At 64.1% G+C, this 8,894-nt stretch overlaps 1 long non-coding RNA gene across 2 annotated transcripts; it reads left to right on the top strand.

The window, feature by feature from the left end:
• Window positions 1-1,006: 1,006 nt before the first annotated feature.
• On the top strand, window positions 1,007-4,545 carry LOC144220311 (uncharacterized). Of its 2 annotated transcripts, none has more exons than XR_013331689.1 (3): window positions 1,007-1,153; window positions 3,543-3,747; window positions 4,241-4,545. It is a non-coding gene; the product is annotated as an uncharacterized LOC144220311 (long non-coding RNA). The 2 variants fall into 2 exon arrangements; XR_013331688.1 differs by lacking the exon at window positions 1,007-1,153 and adding an exon at window positions 2,343-2,641.
• Window positions 4,546-8,894: the final 4,349 nt, after the last annotated feature.

The raw sequence follows: 8,894 nt of genomic DNA on the forward strand, positions 1-8,894 counted from the left end.
CCGCTGATCTTCGGGTCTTCGGAAGGCAGGGAGTTCCCTCTTTGGGGTCATTTGTTTCCGAATGTCCCCCAGAGACTGTTCCCCTGGGGAGGCGAGGCCCCTCCCTCTCCAGTAGCCTGGGGGGGGGAGGGGCGGTTAATGCCCAAAGGGCTGCAGACCAGCCTTTTGGAGTTGGGACCGGAAGAGGCTTCTGGGTCTGATATTTGCCCTCAGGTGTGAGCAAGGGCCATTAGGCCCCCTGGCCCAGCCCTGCCTCCCTCCCTCCTCCCTTCTCTGGCCAGGGCTCTGGCAGCTCCTCAGGGAGCCCAGGATGGTCGGAGCCGTGGGTGCAACCTGTTGAGCGCCCGGACGACCACTCCCGCCCCCAAACTCACAGACCCCTCCTGACACATATGGGCCCATCACAGAGCAGAGGAGCTGAGCGGCGACAGCCTGGCGGCGGGGGTGGGGGAGGGCGCAGCTCCGAAGCAGCCTCCCCGGGTGCTAGCTGAAGCTTCCCGAACACACTCTCCCACGGGCCGCGGGGCCGGTCCCGCTCCTGGTCCACGCAGCAGCCGCGGGGGCCGGCCGGGAACGGCGCCGGGTCCTGGGCAGTCATGCAGGAGCGGACAGACCGGTGGAGACGGATCCCCACCGAGGAGGGCGCGGCTCTAGGGACCGGCTGGGTGGGCACGTTCGCGGCAAGGCGGGGGCCTTCCGGGCGGGGGGCCTGTGAGCGGGGCCTCAGGCTGGGCGCCCTGGGACCCTAACGAGACAGGCCGGCGGCCCGACTCCCAGGCCTGCGAATGTGACCTCATTCGGAAAAAGGGTCTTCGCAGGGGCAACTGATCATGTTGGAGATCCGCAGAGAGGTCACCCTGGGGTGAGGCGGCTCGTTCCTGGGGGTCCTCGCGAGAGAAAAGGGGACTGGATCACAAAGACGCACGCACAGGGCTTGGGGGACGCATGAAGACAGAGGCGGAGAGGGGGCGACGCGACCGCGACCCCGGGGCAGCAGAGCCAGGGGAAGGGTCCTGTGGCCGCATGACTTGGGACTGCGGCTCCCAGGCTCTGGGGAAAGACGTCTGGGGCTTGGGGCGCCGGTCTGCGGTCACCTGTGACAACAGCCCCGAGCGTCGCCCCAGGTGCCGGGCGGGCGCGGAGGTGAACAAAGGTGAGCGCGGGCGCCCTCCCGGAGGAGGGAGCCGCTCAAGGGGAGGACGCGGGATCCGAACACAGCGAGTGCGGAGGGACGAGGGGCGGGGAGGGGCCCTGCGGGGCCCAGGCCGACGCCCCGCGTGCCCCAGACTGGGGGGCTCGCCCCGCGTGCCCCAGACTGGGGGGCTCGGACACAGGGCTTCGGCCTCGGGCGTCCAGCCGTCCGGGCTCACGGCGTGGCCGGCAGACCCCGCCTCCTGCCGCGAGCTGGCCGAGTGGAGAGAGACGTTACCTCTGGGGTCCTTCTTGCGAGGACACTAACCCCCTGCGGGGACTGCACCCGCACGACCTCGCGGCCTCCCCAAGGCCCCGCCTCCTGATACCTCCCACGGGTGTTAGGCTTCAACACATGTGGTCGGGGGAACGCACAACCGGGTCGTACCAGCCCCTCTAAGTAATCTGTGCCTCGCTGCCCCCCCCCCAGGCGTGCTGTGACCCTGGTTCCCAGGACTGTGACGGTCACTCACTGTCCCTCGGCTCTGAGCCCCCCTTCTGCAGTCAGCTCCGGGACACTGGGGTCTGCGTCCCCTTCCCCTGGCCAGCTGGGTCCCTTCAGGCTCCGCCCCTAGGAGCGCTGGGGGCGTGGCCACGGGCAGGTCCCACCCCTTCCGGTCTGCTGCTTGCGTGTTGCCATGGCAACGCGCCTCCACCTGCCTGCCGGCCTCTCTTTCCCCTGAAGCCCTTGAGCCCAGTTTTTGGCTCACCCTCCCCCTGGACCAGTCTCAGGTCTGCGCCTCCTCCGAGGTCTGGGTCCTGCACTAGCAGCCCGCCCACGTCTGCCTGCTGGGTTTATTTTATTTAATTTTGTTCACGCTTATTCATTCATTTTCTAGAGACAGAGCATGAGTGGGGGAGGGGCAGAGAGAGAGGGAGACATAGAATCTGAAGCAGCCCCAGGCTCCGAGCTGTCAGCACAGAGCCCGACGCGGGGCTCAAACCCACGGACTGTGAGATCACGACCTGAGCCGAAATCGGAGGCTCAAACGACTGGGTCGCCCAGGCGCCCCTGGCTACTGAGGTTAAATCACTCCTTCCTCTTTGCACCCCTGTCCCAGCGCTGGGGTGCTCCCCCTTCCCACGGCGGCGTCTCCTGGCCTCTTAGGGTCTTTTTCTGCCTTCCCAGGTCTCTGATGCCTGGTTAGAGGTTCTTTCCATGAAGCTCTCCCGGCTGGAAGAGCCGGTGTCTGCCCTGGGCGCCCAGCCTGAGAAGTGAGGAGAGAAGGGGACTCTGTGCCCCGGAGTCTGGGGAGTCCCGCCTCAGCCTGCTTTCAGGGAAGTCCCTCTCTGCGGTCTCGAGTGGTTCACCCGAGGTCTCTGGGAGGGGCTGTCCAGCCTAGGGGTCTCCCAGAGCTGAGTAGTCACCGCGTGAGGAGCCCCGCCGGACCCCAGGTTCCACGGAGCGCGTCTCGGAGACTCGGGGCTGGATTTGGAGGCCACGGGACAGGTCAGCTGGGAACATTCATCCTGGAGCCCAGCAGGTGTTTGCTGCTCCGCTGCCCCCCCCCCCGGGGCTCTCGGCCACTGTGAGGAACACCCCCCAGGGCTGGCACATGTGCAGGGGGGAGGCCCCCTCTCCCACACAGCCCATCCCCGGTGCTGGGGGCTCTGGCAGCCGCAAGCTGAGGCCCACCGTGGGGGGCACCTCCGAGGCCAGGGCTCCCTCTCGGGCAAGGCAGGAGGACCAGGGCTGGCCTTCCCCTCCCCGCATCTCTGAACAAGAGCGGACAGGGGACCGGCGAGGTGTCCTAGAGGCTGACACCTTGCATTGCCCAGCCAGCCCCGGACAGCTGCCGGGCGGCCCCGCGGGGCCAAGACGGGCCGCACTCAGCCCAGGCTCAGTGAGTCCATCCCAGAGACAGGACCCAGGTCCCCTCCCCCGAGCGCTGTGGGATTCGGGGTCCACGGCTGCTTTGCTTCCAGCCCAGTCCTCATGGCTGCAGAGTGGGCTCGGCGATCCTTCCCCAGGTTTTTGGGGGTGCACAGTGACAGACGGTCAGCGCCTCCAGGAGGCTGGTTCTACGTGCCCCCCACAATTCTGTGGCTCTGGAGTTGGGGGAGCACATCTTTTTAAAACACAAAAAATAATGATAAACAATACCCAGAAGTCTCTGCTTCCTCCAAAAGGAAAAAAAAAACATATGAAAATAAAATCGCTCTGAGCAAACTTACTCTTTATGCAGGGAACTGGCTTTACCTCCATCAAAAGATACTTTCCCTTAAATATCATTAACGCGTTTCCAGACAGGAGAAATTTACTGCTGTTACCTGTGGACAACTATTATGCTAATCTCAAATCTAGAGCCAAAAATATGCTCTGACAACAATATGGATGCTTTTCTTTCTAGGTTGCCTCCCACGTGTGATCAGCAGATGCAGACCGACGTGCTTTTAGCTCCTAAGGTGTGCTGGAAAGTGCCAGAATGTGATGAAAACCACGGGCCGGGATGATGTGAACTGGGGGGAATGTCATCCGTCTGGCTTCCTGCTGCCCACCTGCTTGCCTCAGGGACCCCCACCTCCTTCTCGCTGCCGGCTCCTCCTGAGACCCAGGTGCCCCTCTGAGAACCCCCGTCCTCAGCTCACCAGATGCCCCACCTCTTCCTTACCCGCCTCACTGTCCCTTCGAGTTCCAAAGGCTTTTCATCCATGCACTGGGTCAGCCCGCACTGAAAAGAGCTGCCTGGTGCCGTGCAGTGCTGGGGGGTAGGCAGCAGGGACTTGGCCCCTACCCCCCTCCCCCCCCCCACAAAGATGGTCACGGGACTGAGCAAGGGAGGCTGACTTTGCCCAAGGGAGCGGAGACTCTCCCTGCACAGAAGGTACTTCTGACTTCCTGGGGGGCCGGTAGAACAGGCAAGGCAGAGAGCCGGTCCCGGAGGCCAAGACATGGAGGTGTGGGTGGGCTTAGCCCCTCCTGGGCCTGCCAGGAAGGGAAGGGCTTGCAGGAGGAGACGGAGGGGAGGCGGGGCGGGCAGGGCTCCGTGGTGTGGGGTTGGGGCCCCATTTGCTGGGCGACCTTGGGAAAATCACTTCGCCTCTCTAGGCCTTGGTTCCTGCCTTTCTGAAATGAAGAGAGCACGAGGGTGCAACCCAGAGGCCACGACTCCCACTCAGGAAGGGCCTTGGCTGCTCGCTCGCCGCTTTTCTAGAAAGGTCGCTGAAGATTGGCGCACCCCAGGCTTGCAGTGGGGAGTCCTGGATGCAGGGAGGGCGGACGCGGGTGTAGCGTTTGGCGGGGAACACGGGGCTGTTCGGAAATTGCTGCCTGAGATTCCAAACCCTTCTGCGTGAACTCTCCCAAAAAAGTGCTCAGTTGAAAAAAGCCAGGCTCCTTCGCGGGGGAAGTTTTCAAACCCTCCAGGTTTCCCGGGTAACGCCCGTTCGCATGCAGAACGGGAAGTGACCTCACGGGGCACCCAGGGCTTCTAGAGACCTCTTCCCAAGCGCAGACCCCGGGAGAAGGGTTAACAGCCCTGCCATGTTCTCGTTAAATCCGTCTTGTTCCGCCCTAACTCCGAGCTTGCACATGCTTTTCGGTGCATTGAACCGGGGCCGCGGTGATTTGTTTTTCCCGGACTCATTTCCATTTAAATCTGCTGCCCTTCGAGCCCCTGGTCTTGCATAATGCAAGAGCTCTTGAAGTGAAATCAATCGGAGCTTGAAGGAAATGGATGTGTATTCACGTCTTCTGGGGGGCTTTCTGCCCAGCACCTCGGAGCTCATGGTGTTCAATCCCTGATGGCATGAGTGTGCCCGTGCCCACATGTGCAGAGGCTGGGCGGCACAAGGCAGTCGGTGTCCCGGGTTCAAATCCCCTTCTTCCTGCTGCTGTGCAGACTTAGTGACTTCCCTGACCTCCCTGTGCCTCCTTTTCCTGATCAATAAGCAACAAGCAGGGTGGCCCCTCTTCTCACCAGGCTGCCAGGGAACTCAGTCATCAGGTTCGCAGAAAAATCCCCCTCTACACCCCCCCCCTTCCCCGTGTGGAGTCAGGAAAGGGCGATTTATCTTGGGCGCTGCCTCCTCCCAAGGGAACTGAATGTCCAAAGTCAGGTGCAAGTTCGGGGCGGAGGGCCCCGTGTGTCGTGTGGCTCTGGCTGGGTCCAGGCTGGGGCCCATGCACTTTCCAACCTCCCACAGCCCAGCTGGGGGGCAGGGAAGCCACGTCGGGGTCTGGCCGCAGCTGGGGACTCACAGGTGGGGACTCAGCTGTTTTGGAGGCTGGGGTTGGACCACCCGGCTGGACCTGGGACTCTAGGACCCAGGAAAGCTGAGGAGCCGGGAAGGCGCTCAGGCCCACAGCGCTGACACACACCCATCAAAACCTCCTAAGTTCCTGGAACTCGGGAAACCAATGGCCTGACCCGTTTTTTCTGGCTGAGCTGGGGCTGGGTCCCCAGGTGAGAGAAGAAAAGCCCCTGGAGGTGCGGGTAAGAGCAGGGCACGCTGTGGGCACCCTTACCGGCTCTGCGGCTCACGTCAGGGCACACTCAGGTATCGGCTGCCCCTGAGGCAGGTCTTCCTCCCGCAGAGAGGAGTTGATGCCTCTGCCCCGTGGGTGAGGGGGCCTGGCTGTGGATCTCTGCAGAAGCTTCTGGAGACCCACGGGGTCCCTGAGTCCACAGCATCAGGCCTGAGCACCACCAGTGCCCAGCACTGTCGAGAGGTCTGGGGCATTTCTCCGTTCCTGGTCCCCGACTGGGACTGAGAGCATGCTTCCGGCGCCCTCTCCCCCCAGGAGGCCACACCTGGAGGCCACACGATCTCCGTCATTGTCCGGAGAGGCCAAGTCCCAGCATGGAGAGGGGAACCCAGACACCCACAGGGGCGGCCGGTCGCCGGTGGCCCTGAGGCCCATGTAATCACATGAAAAATTAAAGAATCACATTGAAAACTAGAGAGACAGCACTGGTTGCCTTTGGTTTTGTTTTTAACGTTTATTTATTTATTTTTGAGAGAGAGAAAGAGGAAACACAAGGTGGGGGGGAGATCGGAGAGAGAGAGGGAGACACAACGTGAAGCAGAATGGGAAGCTGTCAGCACAGAGCCCGACGCGGGGCTGGAACCCACAAGTGGGAGATCGTGACCTGAGCCAGAGTCGGGTGCTTAGAAGTCAGCCGCTTAGAAGTCGGAAGCTACTGAGCCACCCCGCCCCGCCCCTCATGTTTGGTTTGTTTGTTTGTTTTAAACAAACCGTCTGCCCTGGCAGCGGCTGGCTTGGGCTCCCTGAGGCCTGGGAGGCTCCGTGGTGAGCAGCCCTTGGTGCGTGTGCCTCCACCTCCGTGTTCACAGTGAATGTGCCCTTGAATCTGGTTTGCCAGACCCCGCCAGGCACCTTCTGCAGCCCATGGCCCTCCAGGTCTCCGGGCAAGCAGGCAGGACCGGGGTTGCGGGGGGCTCTAGGACTGGGCACGGCCCTGCCCAGCACCCCACCTCTTGGGCCCAGTGGGTTGTCCCTAAGCCCACACCTCCCAGCCTGCGCTCAGCTGCACTGTCACCCCCGGGACCTGGGAAGGTTGGCCTAGGCTCAGCCCCGCTGGGAGGGACCCAGGGCAGCTTGGCAGGGGCCACAGCCCGTGGCCTCAGAGCCGAAGGGAAGGCAGGGAAACAGACTGGAGGGGGGGTGGTGGTTGAGGGGAGGCCTGGGAGCCTGGCCACACGCAGGCGTCTGGGAGGCTCTGCAGGTGCCCAGCGTCCCTGTCACTAGCCCAGCTGGCGCTGCTCTGGAGCCCCCAGTGCAGTCGGGGAGGGCAGCCCACAGGCCACCTGGGGGGCCGCCGGCAGCCCCAGGACAGAGCACTTGGTGCGGGAGCCAGAGGCCTGGGAGAGGACCTGGGGGGCTCGGGGGGTCCTGGGGGAGCTCAGGGCTCAGGCCCAAGGCCTGAGGCAGGGCTGGCTTCCCACGTTCTGGGGACCCAGACAGTCACACAAGGCTCTGGCCTTCTTCCCTGTCACTGCCGGGAATGTCATGATGGTTATTAATTTTTGAACAAGGGGTCTGCATTTTGCCACAGAATTGTGCAGCCACAGAGGCCTGGAGAAGAGGGAGCCTCAGATCCCAGGGCCTGGGGCACAGCTGGGCCTCCCACTCTGTGCCGAGCCACCCAGGCAGGATGGATGGGCGGAGGGTCTCTGCTCCTCAGCCAGACTAGGCCTGCCACGTACCCCTCCCCCCCAAGGCGCTTCCGCAGCCGCCGGCGGGTAGGGGGTCAAGGCTGGGCGGGAAGGTTAAACAAGCAGAGGGTGAGGGGGGTGGGGCAGCGCGGGGAGAGTAGCGCGTCCCCAGCTCCCAGGGGGTCCTGCTGGGGGAGAGGAGGTCATCGGGGGAGCAGGATGGGTGGGGGGCGGGGTGATCAGCGCAGAGTGCGGGGCACCAAACGCAGTTCAGGGCCCGGGCGCGGCCTGGGTAAGACCCAGACAACCCGGCGGGCTGATGGGGGCAGAGACGGCAGCCGGGGATCCAGGCCCCGGCCAGAGTCTGTGCGGAAGCTCCCAGAACCACCCCGGAGGTGCCCCTCGGAGTGCTGCGTTGAGAGCCAGCCGAGACCGAGGGCAAAGGCCGGACAGGGGCGTTAAGGTGGGTCTTTGCTTTTGCTGCTGATGCTTAAAGCGAAAGGTGCTGACCCACAGCACCGGCCGTGCAGGGGCGCGGTTGCAGGTTGCTGCGGGCTAGAGGGGTGCACGCGGGAGGCACCGGGGCTCCCCACTACCCAAACCTGGGGGGGCCTATGCTCGCTAGCTCCCCCCCCCCCCAGTGTCCGCTGGGGTCTGCAGCCTACACGTCTGGCAGCGCATTGAAGACAGTATCTCTCCCTGAGGTCTCCGGTGAAACGGGGGGTGGGGGGCAGTCTGCAGGCTCCCCGGCCGCCGCTGGGCCTCTTTATCCCCTCTGCTAAGACTCAGTTTCTCCATCTGGGAATGGGCACCCAAGGCGGCCCCTGGCAGAGTGGCTACGGGGCAGGAGGGCAAAGGTAAGGGACGAGATCGCTAATGCCGGATGCCCCGAGCGCCGCTGGCTCCAGCGAAGGCCCGAGGCCAGGTGGGGGAGCATCCAGACCAAGTGGGGAGCGTGCATTCTTGGGACCGCAGGGCCAGAATCCTGCCCCAAAGGCGCAAAAGGCTGGGAGGGCGGCAGCGGCCCAAAGGGGCGGGGAAGGGGGGGCTGGGGGGGAATCTGGGGGCTGGCGCAGGAGGTCGTTTCCTGGGGCGGCTTCTGTCTCAACGCTTGCGCTCCGCCCGGCCTCACCCTGACTCCCAGCCGCGCGCCTGGCCGCGGGGCGCAGTCCCGGGACCGCCCTTCCCGCTTTGTGCCTGCGCGGAGCCGGCGCTGGGGCTCCCGGGACCGGTGCTGGGCGCCCCGGGAACTCGCCACCGCGGTGCGCCCCCGCGCGCAGTCACCGGCCTGCGTCCCGCGAGCGCGGCCAGCTAACTGCCGGGCTCCTCCGCCTCACCTTTGCTGAAAGACTCGAGCAGGCTCTTTCTGGAAAGAGGCGCCGACCTAAGGGGTTGAGGGCAGTTATCCTCTCCAACTGCATCAGGAGCGGGGGCGCGGCCACGGGGTCCTCCCGGAAGAGCACCCCGAGGTCCAGGGAAATCAAGAAAGAAACCCAGATACGAGGACAGAGGCGCCAGACCCTGCTTAAAATACGCGCAAACGCTGCAGGCTGGGCAGATGGAGGGTTTGAGGGCATCTGGAT

The sequence above is a fragment of the Crocuta crocuta genome, unplaced genomic scaffold, assembly GCF_008692635.1.
Source record: "Crocuta crocuta isolate KB4526 unplaced genomic scaffold, BGI_CrCroc_1.0 scaffold179, whole genome shotgun sequence".
NCBI lineage: Eukaryota > Metazoa > Chordata > Mammalia > Carnivora > Hyaenidae > Crocuta > Crocuta crocuta.